The sequence below is a fragment of the Diabrotica undecimpunctata genome, chromosome 7 (genome assembly GCF_040954645.1).
Source record: "Diabrotica undecimpunctata isolate CICGRU chromosome 7, icDiaUnde3, whole genome shotgun sequence".
NCBI lineage: Eukaryota > Metazoa > Arthropoda > Insecta > Coleoptera > Chrysomelidae > Diabrotica > Diabrotica undecimpunctata.
Window position 1 is genome coordinate 3,082,420 of NC_092809.1, and position 16,100 is coordinate 3,098,519.

Consider the following 16,100-nt stretch of genomic DNA (forward strand, 5'->3'; position numbering starts at 1 on the left):
AGTAAGCTTTAAACTGTAATGAAGACTGTCAGAGATTCCCAAGAAAATTTTACTGTGACTGAGTATCACGAAGACAAGAAAAGAACTCGTAAACATTCGAGGAGCATTGACTCACCTGATGGAGAAAAATTTGAAATTCGCAATATTTTGTATCGAATGCGTGAAAACAATCAACATGTCAGTTTAGATACTTTACTGGCTATATTAAGGGAAAGACATTCTGAAATTAAGAGGATTAGCCTGTAGAAAGTAACAAAAAGATCATTAAACATAGAATAATTTTAAAACACAAAATATCATTTAGTACATAAATAAAATCAAAATACAACATACACAAATACCAAATTTCTAAACAAGCGGATTATAGGATGAGTCCATTTATTTACTGAACAACCTCTGGGGCTTTGGATTAGTTCCACGACACGGATAAGGCACAACGTTCGCCGTATGTCCCTTTATCCCTTTCGCAACCACTCCCTTGCTTGTAACATCCTGTAATTCCTCCGGCATGCACAAATTAACGACAAAACGGGCATGGAGCTATGGAGTTCTGTAGCTCTCGAGGCTCTCAGTCGTCTAATTCCCTTGGTTTTACATTATTTGCAGTTGCACACAGACGGATGCACTTTTGAATGGAAGACTATAGAAATAGGCCCCAGGAGGTGGCAAGGCGATGGCGGCCATATTTTTTATGAATCTCAGGACCGGGATAAGTTACTTACATTTTACAACTAAACAAATACCATACAATAAACATTTTTTTTATTGTTTTTTACCTTAAATTGCCGCTAAATTACCTTAGATACTTTTCTTATTCTATTAAAATAGGTATACCGACAAAAGGACGCGGAAAAAAGGACGCATAAAAAAGGACGCGGAAAAAAGGACGCGCGAAAAAAGGATGCCTGGAAAAAAGGACGCGTGGAAAAAAGGACGCATATTATTAATGAAATACTATAAATAGTTTATTTTAATTGACAATAGCAATTATCCCCGTTTATCCCCTATATATAATTACAGAAAATGATTCTACCTAACCTAAAATCGGTTACGGTAAAAGTAAAAAGTGAAAAATATTTATATGAAAAAAACTTGCCTTCACACTTTATCCAGGCTTAGGACTGGCAGCAGAAGCTGGCGTGTTTACAAGTTTTTTTTTATTTTTTTTTTTTAATTTTTTGCTTTTTTTGGAATTTTTTTGTAATTTTATTTATTTTTTGTTTTATTTTTGATATTAATTTTTTTTGTATTTTTTTTATGTTTGCAACTGAAAATTGTGAGCAATGCCTCTCAAATATTCTAAAGTTGGCCTGTCAGCATAATCGGCAACAATAGCCCTTATCCTGTTTGCTGTATCTTGATATTTTCTTTTGCGTGGAGGTACATTGCCCGAAATGTACTGCTCTATTTTCAAAACATTTAAATCATATTCTCTTTTTAGAGAATTAATAAATTTCCAAATATTCGGATGTGCACTATTAATTGAGAAAAGAAGAAAAGCTGTTGTGCCATCCTTCGACAGCATTATTAGTTCGAGGTATATCTTGGTCTGCCAAATCGTAACAATTCCATACATTTGCTGGAAAAAGGGGTTGTCTTCGATTTCCTCTTCTAGCTAATCTCCCTATCCAAGTGTCTTCAAAGTAATTAATCAGCGGCACTAGTAGTTCTTCATTTTGCAAGACACTGCAAGAAATGAAAAAAACATCATTCTCACATTTGGGAACTCAGTTTGTGCAGCATTCATTGCCGCTCTTTCAAAGTCCATCATTATTGTTAGAGGGCGCAAGGCCGGATTCAACACCTTTAGTTGCTGAAAAACACGTGTATAAGTCTCTTGTGTTTTGTTCATTAGAAGTGCAAATACAGTCGGGATTACATTACTGTATCGCACTCCATGAATTGTGTATATTTGAGAAAACAATGATGGTGCTGAGTTAAATGTTCCATCGGCATACCAATGATCGCATTGTTCCATAAATCTTAAATTTCTTTGTGTTGAAAATAACAAAACACGTTCTTCTTCTGGCCCGCTATCAAATAATAGAAATAGCTCACCGCCTGTAGTTGTTTTATATTCTTCAGGAAGTACAAGTTCTTCTAAATTTCTCGGATTTGCAGGCGTACCTCCTAGCTCGTTCCGAACTCTTTGCACAGTTTTTTTTAACGAAGACACTGATGGAAGTTGTGCCGTAGCAGCTAAGGAAAATCCTTGAGAAATTTCACTTACTACACCTTGGGTGGAGTGTTCCAGTTGTTGTGCAACTTCTTCATCCGGTTACAAGCTTCTTTTGCTTCAATCTTTGCCGTGTCTGCAACGTGATTATGTTCTGTGGATTTTGTAATTTCATCCACAACGGTATGCACTCTTCCTGTACATTTGCACTTATTATAAGTAGCACACTTCCAAATTGTCTTTTCACCAATCACTCGCTCTTTTTTATGGAGAAATCCATAATAAAGTAACAAGTTGTTGCCTTTTTGGCTTTTCACAAACGCTAACACCATCTTAACAGACTGATATCAATTTGTAAAATGTTTTCTTGTTAAGAACAGAATAAATTACCTACCGCGACAAGTTTCCCCTATATAAACAATTTGGTTAATGATGTTTTGTTATATCGGACCTTTTGTAATATTCATTTCTTAAAAACAAGTATCAAACAATTAGAAAGTTTTATTTTCTTACTAATCGTTTCTATTTACATTCTTAACATTACCTGCGGAATTTACCAACCTTCCGGTTCGCGTTAAACTCTCATTAGACCCCTTACTGGGCTGGTACTTGGGTTTTTCTAATCCCATACATAATTCTGATAATATGGAATCTAACCTGTTTCAATAACAGAAATCTTGAATCAACATTATATTAGTATTTATTATTTTACTTAAGATATTTTAGTCCTAAGCCTCGATAAAATGTGAGGGCAAGTTTTTTTCATATAATTATTTTTCACTTTTTACTCTTACCGTAACCGATTTTAGGTTAGGTAGAATCATTTTCTGTAATAACATATGGGGATAAAAAGGGGGTAATGGCTAATGTCAATTAAAATAAACTATTTATAGTAATTCATTAATAATATGCGTCCTTTTTTCCACGCGTCCTTTTTTCGCGCGTCCTTTTTTCGCGCGTCCTTTTTTCCGCGTCCTTTGGTCTCGCGTCCTGTTTTCCGCGTCCTTTTGTCGTAGATTCATAAAAATATAATACCTAAATCTTTTTACTCATTCGTTATCATATCTTATTTAATTTCTTGCAAATACCTATTTCCTAAATTGATTAATTCTCACTTGCCCAATTGTGGTCGTACGTATCGTATTTCTAAACCATTATAATTGTTTTTTTTTAAATTTTGCCAGTACTGACCCAGCGCTGATTTCATATCCTATGTTCTTTGGCCCAACTGCTCCCATTTTATGATTTTCATTTCACTAGTTTTTTTCATTATCAACGTTATATTTAACTCTGTAAGAGTATAATCTGTTTGAGTACTGTAAAACACAAAAACCTAAATTAAATCAATACAAAACAACTATTTCTAAAAAATTAAACAAAGACTAAATAAAAAACAGATGATCGTTAACTAGTTATACCAAGAGATTCTAGAAAATGTCTTCTAGGAATTATCTTCTATCTCACTAGAGTTATATTTGTTTATTACAAATGAATTCGGCTACATTCATTGCAGAACAAATGACCATGCAATTGTAAGGGGCACACATTTTGTTAACTAGATCGACTCCTCCTTTGGATTTATTATAGCCAATGATGATTTCTGACTTACCCGTTAATTCGTCTAGCAAATTGTCGTGGTGCATCGTTGAGAGTAAAACATTGTTTTTGTTTTTTTCTGGGTATATACGACACGATCATACATTTTTGCCTAAAAGCAAACATACTTACTTTTTCTGGTCTCTAAGCATTAGTAAATTGAAGTGGGGGCTCGCTTTTATTTTTTTTATAGTGCCTATCATGGTCAGATGATGTTTGTTCAAAAGAAGATCAGCCAAGCTGAGGCTCGTAAGAAATTGTCCATTGTTACATTTCTGTGAGAACCAGATATAGGACTGCAGAGACGAGAAACGAGGAAAATATTGGTCGTATTAAGTTTATATGGGCCAGGTGGCTGTTGTCCAATGTACACCTCTAGATTTGCAGTATAAGAAAATTTAGCGTCTGCTAATGCCTAGATTTTTATGCCGAATTTATTAGGTTTATTGGGCATATATACCTTAAAGCCACACTTGTCACAAAAAGCTTCCAGTTTTTCATCTACCGTTGTATATGCTGATAATGAAAAACGTTTAGGTAAATTTGAATTAAACGAATCGAAGAATCCTCTTGCAGCTGCCAATTTGTCATATTTTTCCCTCCTCTCTTATCGTGTTCGTTTATCATCAAAACGGATGTGTCTGAGCAAAAACTTAAACCGTGCAAGGGACACTGTCAATCTAAAAATCTCTAGCAATGAACCGTTTGTCCTAAAGAGATCTTGTGCATTTCTGTGGTTATTTTTGATTAACCCTTTTGGTATATCTTTTGTTAGTCTTACAAACAACAAAAACATCAACATACTGTACAATATTTAAAGTAAATACTATTCAATATGTAAGGTAAAGATTACAAAAAAAGCCTCATATCAAAGTGATTCACATAATCAAAATAATAATAAAAGAAGAAAGGAGATATGGAAAACTGTGAATTGTCAAACTGGTAAAAATAAAAACAATCTTGAGTGGAGTATTACTGATAATATTATTGATACATCCAGAACAGATAAAAAACAAATTTGGTGAGTATTTTTGTACATCAGTCAAACACACATCATTAAAACATTTCAATAACTCTACCTTAATCCATTTCACAACTATGACAATTAACAACACATTCTTTTTTTCTGAGGTCTCACCATTTGATATTGAGAATGTTATGTCTTCCTTAAACTATACCAGCTCAGTAAGTATTGACCAAATCCCTACTAAAATAATTAAATACATTTCTTCATAATATATCTCCTGTTCTGTCTCACATCATCAACCTATCTGTCAAGGATGGCAAGTTTCCAAGTGACCTTAAAACGGAAGTAGTTAGTCCAATTTTCAAAAAGGGAGATCCATGTTCGGTTGATAATTACAGGCCAATCACTGTAACAAATGTACTCTCTAAGATTATCGAAAAGTGTATTTACAATAAAATGTTAAATTTTCTGAATAAATATGATATCTTAAATAAATGCCAGCATGGGTTTCTTCCTAATAAATCTACAGAGGGTGCCTCTATTTCATTATTTAATTATATCCATGCTGCTTTGGATCGAAAAAGGTATGTAGGTGCACTCTTTTTTGACTTAACTAAGGCTTTTAACTCTATTGACATTGAAATTATACTGCATAAATTAGAAACCCTTGGTTTTCGGGTCACTTCTTGAACTGGTTAAGGTCATACTTACAACATCGTAAATTCCTAATAAAAGTCAATAATAAGAAGACATATGTTTTTAATCTGGATTAAGGTGTACCACAAGGCTTCGTATTGGGACCCTTAATATTTCTTGTCTATGTCAATGATTTGATAAATTTTTTAACTGCAGATCATACAGTTCTCTATGCAGATGATTCAACAATTGCAGTTGACGAGTCAACTGAAGTCGAACTCATATTAAAAATGAACTTGGTAGCATAGGACTTTACAACCTGGTGTAAAAGGAACTCTTTAAGGGTAAATGCAAAGAAAACTATTTGTATGCAGTTCTACTCGCGCTGTAAGCCATCCCATAATTATAAGATCACAGTTAGTTCTGAGGAAATACCTTTTAGTGATACAACATTATTTCTTGGTAGCATTCTAGAAAGTAATATGACATGGGATTAAAAAGGTTACTAAAGTCTGCAAAACAATGAATAAGGGTTACTATTCGATCCTTTAGTTGAAATCTCTATTTAATACCAATCAATTGATAAGTGTGTACTATGCATTATTTTATTCATATATGGCCTATAATGTTGTCTTGTGGGGAAACTCTAGGAACTCTTCTAGAGTTTTTATAACTCTATAGAGAATTCTTATATTGATATTCAATATTAATAATAGACAAATATGTCGTCAATATTTTATTGAACACAAACTCTTGGCTTTCCATACTTTATATATTTATAAGTGTATTAATCACGTCAAAAATAAAATTTCAAAATTTTACCCTCAACTCTGACTCTCATTATTACCCAACAAGACACGGGAGGTTGATAAGTATGTGTAAACACTCCACAACTCTTTTTGAAACTAGTCATGATTTTGTAGGATCTAAATTTTAAAATTGTTTACCACTTAATATGAAAAATACAAATATTATTCAAAAATTTAAAAATAAATTAAAATCATGCTTGATCCAATTATGCGTTTACAACCTAAATGATTATTTTGACTTAATAAAAGACTACAGGGAATGAGGACCGACGGGTTCAGAGACGCTCTATATTGCATATTTTTTTTATATTAATATATATTTTGTTGATTAGTTTTTATATAATTGTCCTATATAACTTGTTGATTATGCTTTATGTAAATATATGACTTATCCTATATCACATTGTGATCTCATTTTCTTTGCGTTAGAAGATTGCGCAGCTCACTACACACTCTCGCAGGAACATTTGCCTGAAGCAATTTTTCTTTTAAGATGCAATACTATTACTTGCATCGTAAGCAATCTATTACATCAAGTAATAGTTATTTTAAAAACAGAACTGATTGTCTGTTGTTAAATAAGAATCTGCGTCAATTGCACTAAATCCTGTTTAAAACCGAATTGTTTTAATGGAAAAAAGACAGTGCTAGTCAAATGAAAGTCTAACCTGTGCTTTATAATCCGTTCAAAAGTTTTTATGACACAGGATAATAAGGAAATAGGCCGAAAAGATTCTGCAAGGTTTGGATTTTTCTGTGGTTTGGAGATAAGTACAATTACAACATTTTTTCACTCCTCAATGACAGCGTTATCTAACCAAATATCTTTAAAAAATTTATAAAAAAAAATAATTTACCGACAATAAGCAAATTCCATATCATACCGTATGTAACTTGATCCAAACCTGGAACTATGTTACTGGTACTTTTTGATGCATAATGTAGTTCCATAAATTTCAGAGGATAATAATTATTAAACAGATTTTTTGAACATCTACACTATCTATTTAATTCTTTACTTCCTGATCTGCTGAACATGGAGTGATAATTTGCAAAAAGTTTTCATTCAGTCATAGTTACTACATTTAGGGTTAGGTGAAGGAATTCTTTGAATTTTTTGACGTGACAACGTCTTAAATTAGGTTGTGGCTCGGAGTCATTCATGAAAAAGTGTAACGCCCGCTCACGTCTGTTACGATGAGTCACCGAACGAGAGAGAGGCCCGCCGGACCGGCGAATGCCTTGCGTCTCTCTCCCACTCAAACATGATCGGTCCGCTGCGCGCGCAGCACTAGAGAATTAGGCGCGTTGAATCGGTGCGTGCTTGTGTCTCTGTCTTTCTCGAGCGTTCTTGGCGTTCAAGACACATTACAGCAGAAACACTTCCTTTCATTTCATATTTCTCCTATCATCGTCCTATCCTCAACAAAATCACTCAAATAGAAATTAGTTAAGTTTAAGTTTACATGTACAATGTTTTAGTAAACAAAATACATTTCTATAGTTAAAATTTGTGCAATTCTTATTTTCATTCAATTCCTTGTTCCTATTGTGCAATTTAATAATATTTATATCAATAAATATTCTACCGAGAAAAAGACGTTGTCACGTAAAATCTTCGCCCGTAAAACCGACTTTACAGGCAACCGATTTTTTTACCTGTTCCTATATTTGCTTGGACAAAATAATTTTAGCGCAGTAGTTAACCCAGTAACTCTTGGCATTGTTTTTTTTTAATTGATGTTACTATTTTTTTTTAACCTGTATATTAATTTTTCACATTATTGTTATTGACATAATTATTTAACCCAATTAAGGCCACCGTTCTTTTAAAAGACCTCGCTACATAGATGCTTGTAACTTAATTATTTTGCTAGTTATTAAGAAATGGCGTGCTGTGTCCTTTAAAAAGAAGCCATTTTATTAAAAAACATTAACAATTGTTTTATGAATCTGATGACGATCTGATGAGTCAATGGTTCCGTATTATGGAAAAATGGATCCAAACAGTTTATCCGTGGTAAACCTATGAGATAGGGATATAAGTTTTAAATGGGGACTACTAGGCTAGGTTATGTGAAGTGGTTTGATCCATATCAGGGATCTTCATCCACTATTCAAGATAAATATAAACTTCTTGGTTTGGAACCTAGTGTTGTCTTACAATTTGTTGATGCCCTAGAAGTAAAGGCTTCCAAATTACCCTATGATATATATTTTGACGACTATTTTACCACGCTGCGTCTTTTGGAAGAACTTACATCAAGGGGATGTAAAGGAACAGGTGCAATAAGAGAAAATGGCCTAGGGAAAGATTGTGACATTGAGGATTCAGACACACTGAAAAAGTAAGAAAGGGGTTCGTTTGACTACTGCACTGCAGAGGAAAGTGAAATAGTAGTTTGCAAATGGAATGACAATATTGTTGTTCTCATAATATCCAATCACAACCAAATATATTTAACAAAGCAAGTACAACGGTATTCTCAAAAAGAAAAAAAGAAGGTGCTTGTTGATCAACGTAATATTATAAAACAGTATAATGAAAACATGGGTGGCGTCGATCGGGCAGATAAAAATATCAACTACTACAGAGTAGCCATCCGTGGCAAGAAATGGTATTTTCCCATAATAAGCCACATAGTGGATCTAGTAGAACAAAATGCCTGGCAACTCCATAAAATTAGTGGTAGTAAAATTGACCATTGACAGCATCGTCGCACAATTACAGTAGGCATTCTTGAATCTTTTAAAAAGACAACAAAAAGAGGACCCAGCAAACCTTCAGCCAATTTGCATCGTCACTCAAGATACGATCGGATGGACCACCTTATTGTCTATAAGGACACTCAAACTCGTTGTGCTGTTTGTCACAAAAAATGTAATTTTTGCTGCAATAAATGTAATGTAGCACTACATCCAAAACAATGTTTTTATAAATATCATACAAATTAGATATTTAAGATTTATCTTAATTTGTTGAAATAAATAAAATAAAAAACTTTGTTTTAAAATTTTGGTACTTTTATTTATTTTTTATTCACAATCAGTGATTTTGCCACCGGGCTTTTAAAAGGACACCTTTTTTTGAAAAATATATTGTATTTTTTCCAAAATTTCTTCCATACTTTATTTCTGTGAACCTTAATAAGCCTTAAAATTAAATATCTCATCAATATAAGACAATAAAAGTTTCGGCCTTAAATGGATTAAACGTTTTTTCTATAAGGCACAATTTTATCACAGTCACGATCCCACCAAGGCAGGGGTGACCGTTTAGACCTTTTAAAAGGTTTATTGATTGGAATTGAACATGTATCGGCATATTAATTGCCTTTCATGAATATTAATTTTTATCAGTTAGATTTAGTAGTCGTGGATTATTACTGAAATATAAAATGCAAGTTCTTTCGTTCATATTCCATCCAGTTAGCTACTTTATTGTTCCTGATTATATTGTGTTCCTAAACTGTTCTCTCAATATACTGAGTTTCGTAAGAATAAAAAAATGATCTAATCCAAGAGGTTCTGTTACCACCGTCGAGTTAGTTTTATCAGGGATGTCTGGAGATACTAGTGATAAATCGAGCAAGGACAGGAAAACAGTCAAGGCCATAGTAGGTCTTCTAACAGGGCACTGTAAGCTGAATAGGCACTTGAAGTTGATAGGATTATCAGATGATGACCTGTGCAGATTCTGTCACCTCCAAGAAGAAACAGCAAAGCACATTTTATGTCAGTGTGACAGTCTAACAAATGTGCGGTTCTTTGCATTAGGAGAAGAAAATCCACCGGCAAATAGCTACATGGAAGGTACAGTCTCGAAGGTACTAGACTTTATAAAAAGGGTCAGGCTAGAGAATGTTATCTAGGACTGGAGGACCACAATAGATCTGAAAAGGTCGCAGTAGAATAGGCCGAAAGGCTACCTCTCTTAATCTAATCTAATCAAGTGATAAATCGACAGAAGAGTTTTGACCTGACCAAGATAATTTTAAAAATGATATATCATTTGAAATTACCAGGTTATTTTGATTTATTGCATTTACCATATTCTTCATAGATTGATTAATTTTATATGAACCCCACAGATCATGATGCGCATTAAAATCTTCTGCAATTATTGATGTACCATCTTACCTCTACCAACCCCATACTCTTATCTGTAAGATCATTAAGTAATTATCATAATTAATATAGTATAAATCTACTATAAATTTATTTTAGAAATTTTAAATAATCGTAAATGTAAATCTTAAGCAGTAAGCTAAAATTTTCAAATACATATTATTGTTAAAATCTGACTACGGCTCTGTATTTCCTTCGCATCTTCTTTGCTAATTATTCTTCGACGTGGTAATTACATTCTTAAAAGAGTTCGCCGATGTAGTAATTAAAAGACAGCCAGTGTCTTTGACGCTGATGGCGGATTTGTTGATTTTTTTTTGGATACTTATTGCAAATGGGTTTAGGAAAAAAACCAAACTCCACTGATTGCAGCGACAAATAACCATTAATAACAAGGATTGTGCACGGGCTTAGCAGTTTCTAAATAGGCTTAGGGGATTTTTAAAAGGACGATGAATATTCGTATAATTTTTTCCTTTGGTTGTCGCATTTCACTGATTCAGTGGTAAGGTACGTTTTTGATTCACTATAAACGGTGATTGCTTATTATGCACTTCGAAACAATTTTTAAATCATAAAATGAAACAATTCAGTATAATTATAGAGTATAATTTACAGAATGCATAGAATTTCGGGACGAATAATCTGATGAAAAAAAGAATTAAATTAACCATTCGTAGCAAATTTTCAGAGGATTGGATGAAATGATGTGAGCTTAATTTTTTTACATGCTACCACAAAAATATATATAAATCCAGGGTAATAAGGTTTTTATGGTGACCCTCAAAAAGCTACTAAAATGTTTTTTTGATGTATAATGCTTATAAAATTAAATTGTAACCAATTCCTGCGTGAGATTTGATATATTTTATTTATAAACAAATTAGTGTGACAATTTCACTAGACTATTTTTAACTGATAGAACGTCATAGTAACGCCACGCTTCCTACTGACAGAACACCATCCTGCCCTTGATTTCTCAGCGACAAAATTATAGTTAGCAAAGACCCAACCAGATGTAAAATTGATTGATGTCATCAGTATTGAACAAGTAATGGAAATAAAATACGTGGGAATTACACTGTCTAGCTATGGAGCCCTGGACAAAGAAGTGAGAGATCAAGTACAAAAAGCAAATAGACTGGCAGGATGCCTTAATAACACTATATGGCGAAACAGACACATTAACACTAAGATGAAATCAAATTTATAAAGCCAGTATTAAACCAATAATGACTATGCCTCAGAAACAAGACATGACACAGCCACAATGCAAAGGCTACTGGAAATGGCAGAGATGAGAGTACTGAGAAAGAGAAGCGAAATACGCTAAGAGATAGAAAGAGAAGTTAAGACGTTAGAAAAAAATTTAACGTTAAGTGTATAAATGGATGGACGCAAAATAGAAAAAAAGAATGGAATAACCACACAAGCAGAATGGAGGAGACTTGTATCGTCAAAATAGGAAGAGATGAGTCACCAATCGACAGAAGAAGTATCGGATCGAAGATGGAGTGATAACCTTCCATAGAGGTATTAATCCGCCAATGAATTAGCAGAATTGCTTATAAAGAGGTACACCGTATTCGAAAAAGGAGCCAAGGAAGTTGGTCTGAAGGTAAACGAGAAAAAGACCAAGTACATGGTGGTTACGAAGAACCCAAGACCAAGGGTTAGACAAAACGTAACAATCAGTGAATACAGCTTTGAAGTCGTCAAAGAATTCAAGTACCTGAGAGCGATCGTAACATCTGAAAATATATATAAAGAGGAATTGGCAGCCAGAATTATTGCAGGAAACAGGGCATACTACTCATTAATGACCGTACTTAAATCAAAAATACTCTCAATACCAGACAAGACAATAATTTGTCCCACAATAACGTATGGAAGCGAGACATGGACTGTGAACCAGCGGGAAACGACAAAATTACTGGTACTAGAAAGAAAGATACTGCGGACCATCTATGGGCCATGCCGAGAAGAGACAGGAGAATGGAGAAGACACAATAATGAACTTTAGAGAGTATAGGGAGATGAAAATATAGTACGCTACATTAAAGCAAACCGAATAAGATGGGCGGGCCACGTACTAAGATCAAGTGACAAAAGACTCCTGATTGCCACATTCTGGGAAAGGCCCAATGGCAGAAGGTCAGTTGGTCGCCCAAGAAAGAGATGGAACTGTGCAGTAGCCAGTGATCTACTCAAAATGGGGGGAATACAAGAATAGTAAACGCGGGCAAGACTCACATAGAGTTGTGTTAGAAATAGAGTTGTAGAGCCAAATGATGATGATGATGATGAAAGGCCGGTGGCACAGGTAGTGCGTCGTTTATATACAGGGTGGTCCTTAAGTAATTGTACAAAAAGAAACTGTAGATTCTACACTATAAAATATTACGATTTAAGCCAAATTGCTTTAATAAAATGTTGATATTAAGAAAGATACAGGGGTGTTAAAGTGCAAATTTAGAATTTTATTTTTCGCTATAACTTTCATATTTGTAAACATTTATGTACAAAAATTTACAACTGGGTACTTTTAAATATAAGAATTTATAATTTGATGCACACTTTAATGTAACTGATAGAGGGCGCCACATATGTGGTATAAATTTGCACCTAACTTTTTTGCTCTTTAAGTTATCTATATTTGGGACAAAAAATATTAAAGATACATTATTTTAACACAAAAAAGATATACCTGTTAATAACTTCAAAACTCAACAGTTTTCGAGATAATCGCATTTTAAAAATCGGCTGCATAACTCTGATTTAAGGCAATTACTCCAGACAACGAAGAAAAAATAGACAAAAACATTAATACTTCTGAATTTTGGTATAAAATACCTTTAACTAAAGTTAATAGTTAACGAAATATTAAATAAAATAAATATATCACCAGGATAATTAATAATAGGATTTGACAAAATAATAGAATAATAGGATTTTACATCAGACACTTTACGTTTTATGTTAAATTAAAGTCATAATTAAAACATTTTATTTACAAACCAAATTAAGAAATAGTTAAACTAAATAACAAAACTTTTTTTAAAAGTAAGTGTTCGATATGTCCACCATTTTCTTTAATTCATTTGTCAATATATTTCATAAAAGATCATCTCATATTAAATAGCATCATTAGTTCGAAAGAAACTGCTGCAGTATTTATTTCTTCCCATAGTTGGTTTCGAATGTTTATGAGATTCTTATAGACAGGTTGTTTTAATGCTCCCCATACACCAAAATCAAGCGGATTAAATTTTGGGCTACTTGGTGGCTATAATGTATAATGGATGAGTATATTATTTTGGATACATATCCAAATCTTATAGTATATTATGGAACTACATCTTATTTATCGCAGAAGTTAAATAAGGTATTAAACTGTGATGTATCTCGTCCATTGGTTACTTATATACACACGAAATAACCTATCGATGACATTACTTATTTATTTGATTACGTTACAGCTTACGAGTAACTATAAATACATCTCGAACAAATGGACTATTATGATTTACTAACGAACTAATATTATACTGAACTATATTGCTTGTGTGTTTACTATATTTATAACAATATCGGTTATTAGGCCAATGATGATGTATTTGTAAAAATGCTGAGTCTTTAAGGTTAGATTTGTAGCAAAAGTATTATGAAACAAGACACATATGTGTTATTCAATACCTGTGCTCTAGTTTCTATTTGTCCTAATATAAATCGGTAAACAATTTACGTAATGAATAATAAGTATTCTTTTCAAATTTTTTAGGAATTAAATAATTATATCAATATTTTACCACCCTGCCAAGGAATATAACTACCACGACCAACCCAACGTTCAGAAAAGTTATATTTAAGTATGTTCTAACTGCCTTCTCTCTAGAATGTGGTGGTGTACCATCTTGTATATACCACATATTTTGGGTTTTCAGCATTTTACAATAGAGAAAAAGTAATACAACGCCATTATCGAAACTTAAGAAGCGATAAAAAAGGGAAATTGTAAACATGATGACGGCCAACGTCTGAATACGCGGTACCTAAAGAAGAAGATGAAGAATCTTTTCACCAATAAGACATTTAGCACCCATAACAAAGCATTTTGTAATGTTACATTATCATCTTTGAGTTGTTTTAATAAGAATAAACTATGAATTATGCTTATCTACAGGTATTCAGTGATTTACCGCACAAATATCAAACTAAGATTTAGTATGCAGCTGACTTATAAAATGCGATTATCTAGAAAACGGTTGAATTTTCAGGTTAATAACGAGTATACCTTCTCTTTGTAAAAATAATGTATCTTTAATATTTTTTAACACAAATAGAGCTAACTTAAAGACCAAAAAAATTAAGCGCAAATTTAAGCCACACATGTGGCAACAAAGAAAAGCTACAATATTATATCGAAAGGGCTATGCGATGATAATGGAAATCTACAACTAGACCCCGACAAAATAGTTAGAATCTGGGAAACTTATGTGGAACAACTGTTTAATGATGACCGTCCTAGTGGGTATACACTGAACAATGATGATACTGGCCCTTCAATTCTAAAATCAGAAGTGGAGAATGCTATAAAGGGTCTTAAAAATAACAAAAGACCAGGCAACGATAACGTATACGGGGAAGTATTGAAAATGTTGTGCGAAACAAACAGTCAATTTCTAGACTCACTCGTCAGACTCTTTAACAATATTTATAACAGCGGGGAGTTTCCTGTAGACTGGCTAGAGTCAACTTTTGTTGCCATACCGAAAAAACCAAAAGCAAAGTCTTGTGATCAACATCGGATGATAAGTCTAATTAACCACATTTCGAAGGCATACACCAAGGTTATTTACAACAGAATAAGCAAAAAATGCGAGGATAACATTGGAGATTCGCAGTTTGGGTTTCGGAATTCTCTTGGGACAAGAGAAGCACTTTTTAGTCTACAGGTACTCATCCAGCGCTGCAGAGATATGAACAAAGACGTGTACATATGCTTTATAGACTACGCAAAAGCATTCGATAACGTAAAGCACGAAAAGATAATTGAAGTTCTCCATAAGATCGGAGTCGACTACAGAGACATTCGAACAATAGCGAGTCTCTATTGGGGCCAAACAGCTAAAGTAAAAGTAGGATCTACATTGACCAATAAAATTGAGATCAAGAAAGGTGTACGACAGGGCTGTAGCTTGTCTCCCATTATCTTTAATATATACTCAGAAGAAGTATTTAAGACAGCGCTGGAGGAAAGCACAGAAGGCATAAAGATAAATGGAGAAATAATTAATAACATAAGGTATGCTGATGACACTGTGATTCTAGCAAGTAGCATGGAGGAACTGAGTTGCCTAATGAGTAAGATACAAAAAACAAGTGCACAATACGGACTCAGACTAAATATCACAAAAACCAAATGGATGTTAGTAAGCAAAACCCAACAACCACCACAGCAACTGATATTAGACAATGAAAGAATTGAACACGTGGATTCGTACATCTACTTGGGAACAACAGTTAACTCAAATTGGGATCAAGCAAAGGAAATACGTATAAGAGTAGAAAAGGCAAGAGCATCGTTCACTAGCATGAAGCAAATTTTCACCTCTAAAAGCCTCACCCTACCTCTCAAAATTCGACTTCTGAAATGTTATGTATTCCCGGTTTTGTTATATGGAATGGAGGCGTGGACAATGACCGCAACAATGATGAAAAAAGTAGAGGCCTTCGAAATGTGGGCTTACCGACGTATATTACGTATATCCTGGACTGAGCACGTGAC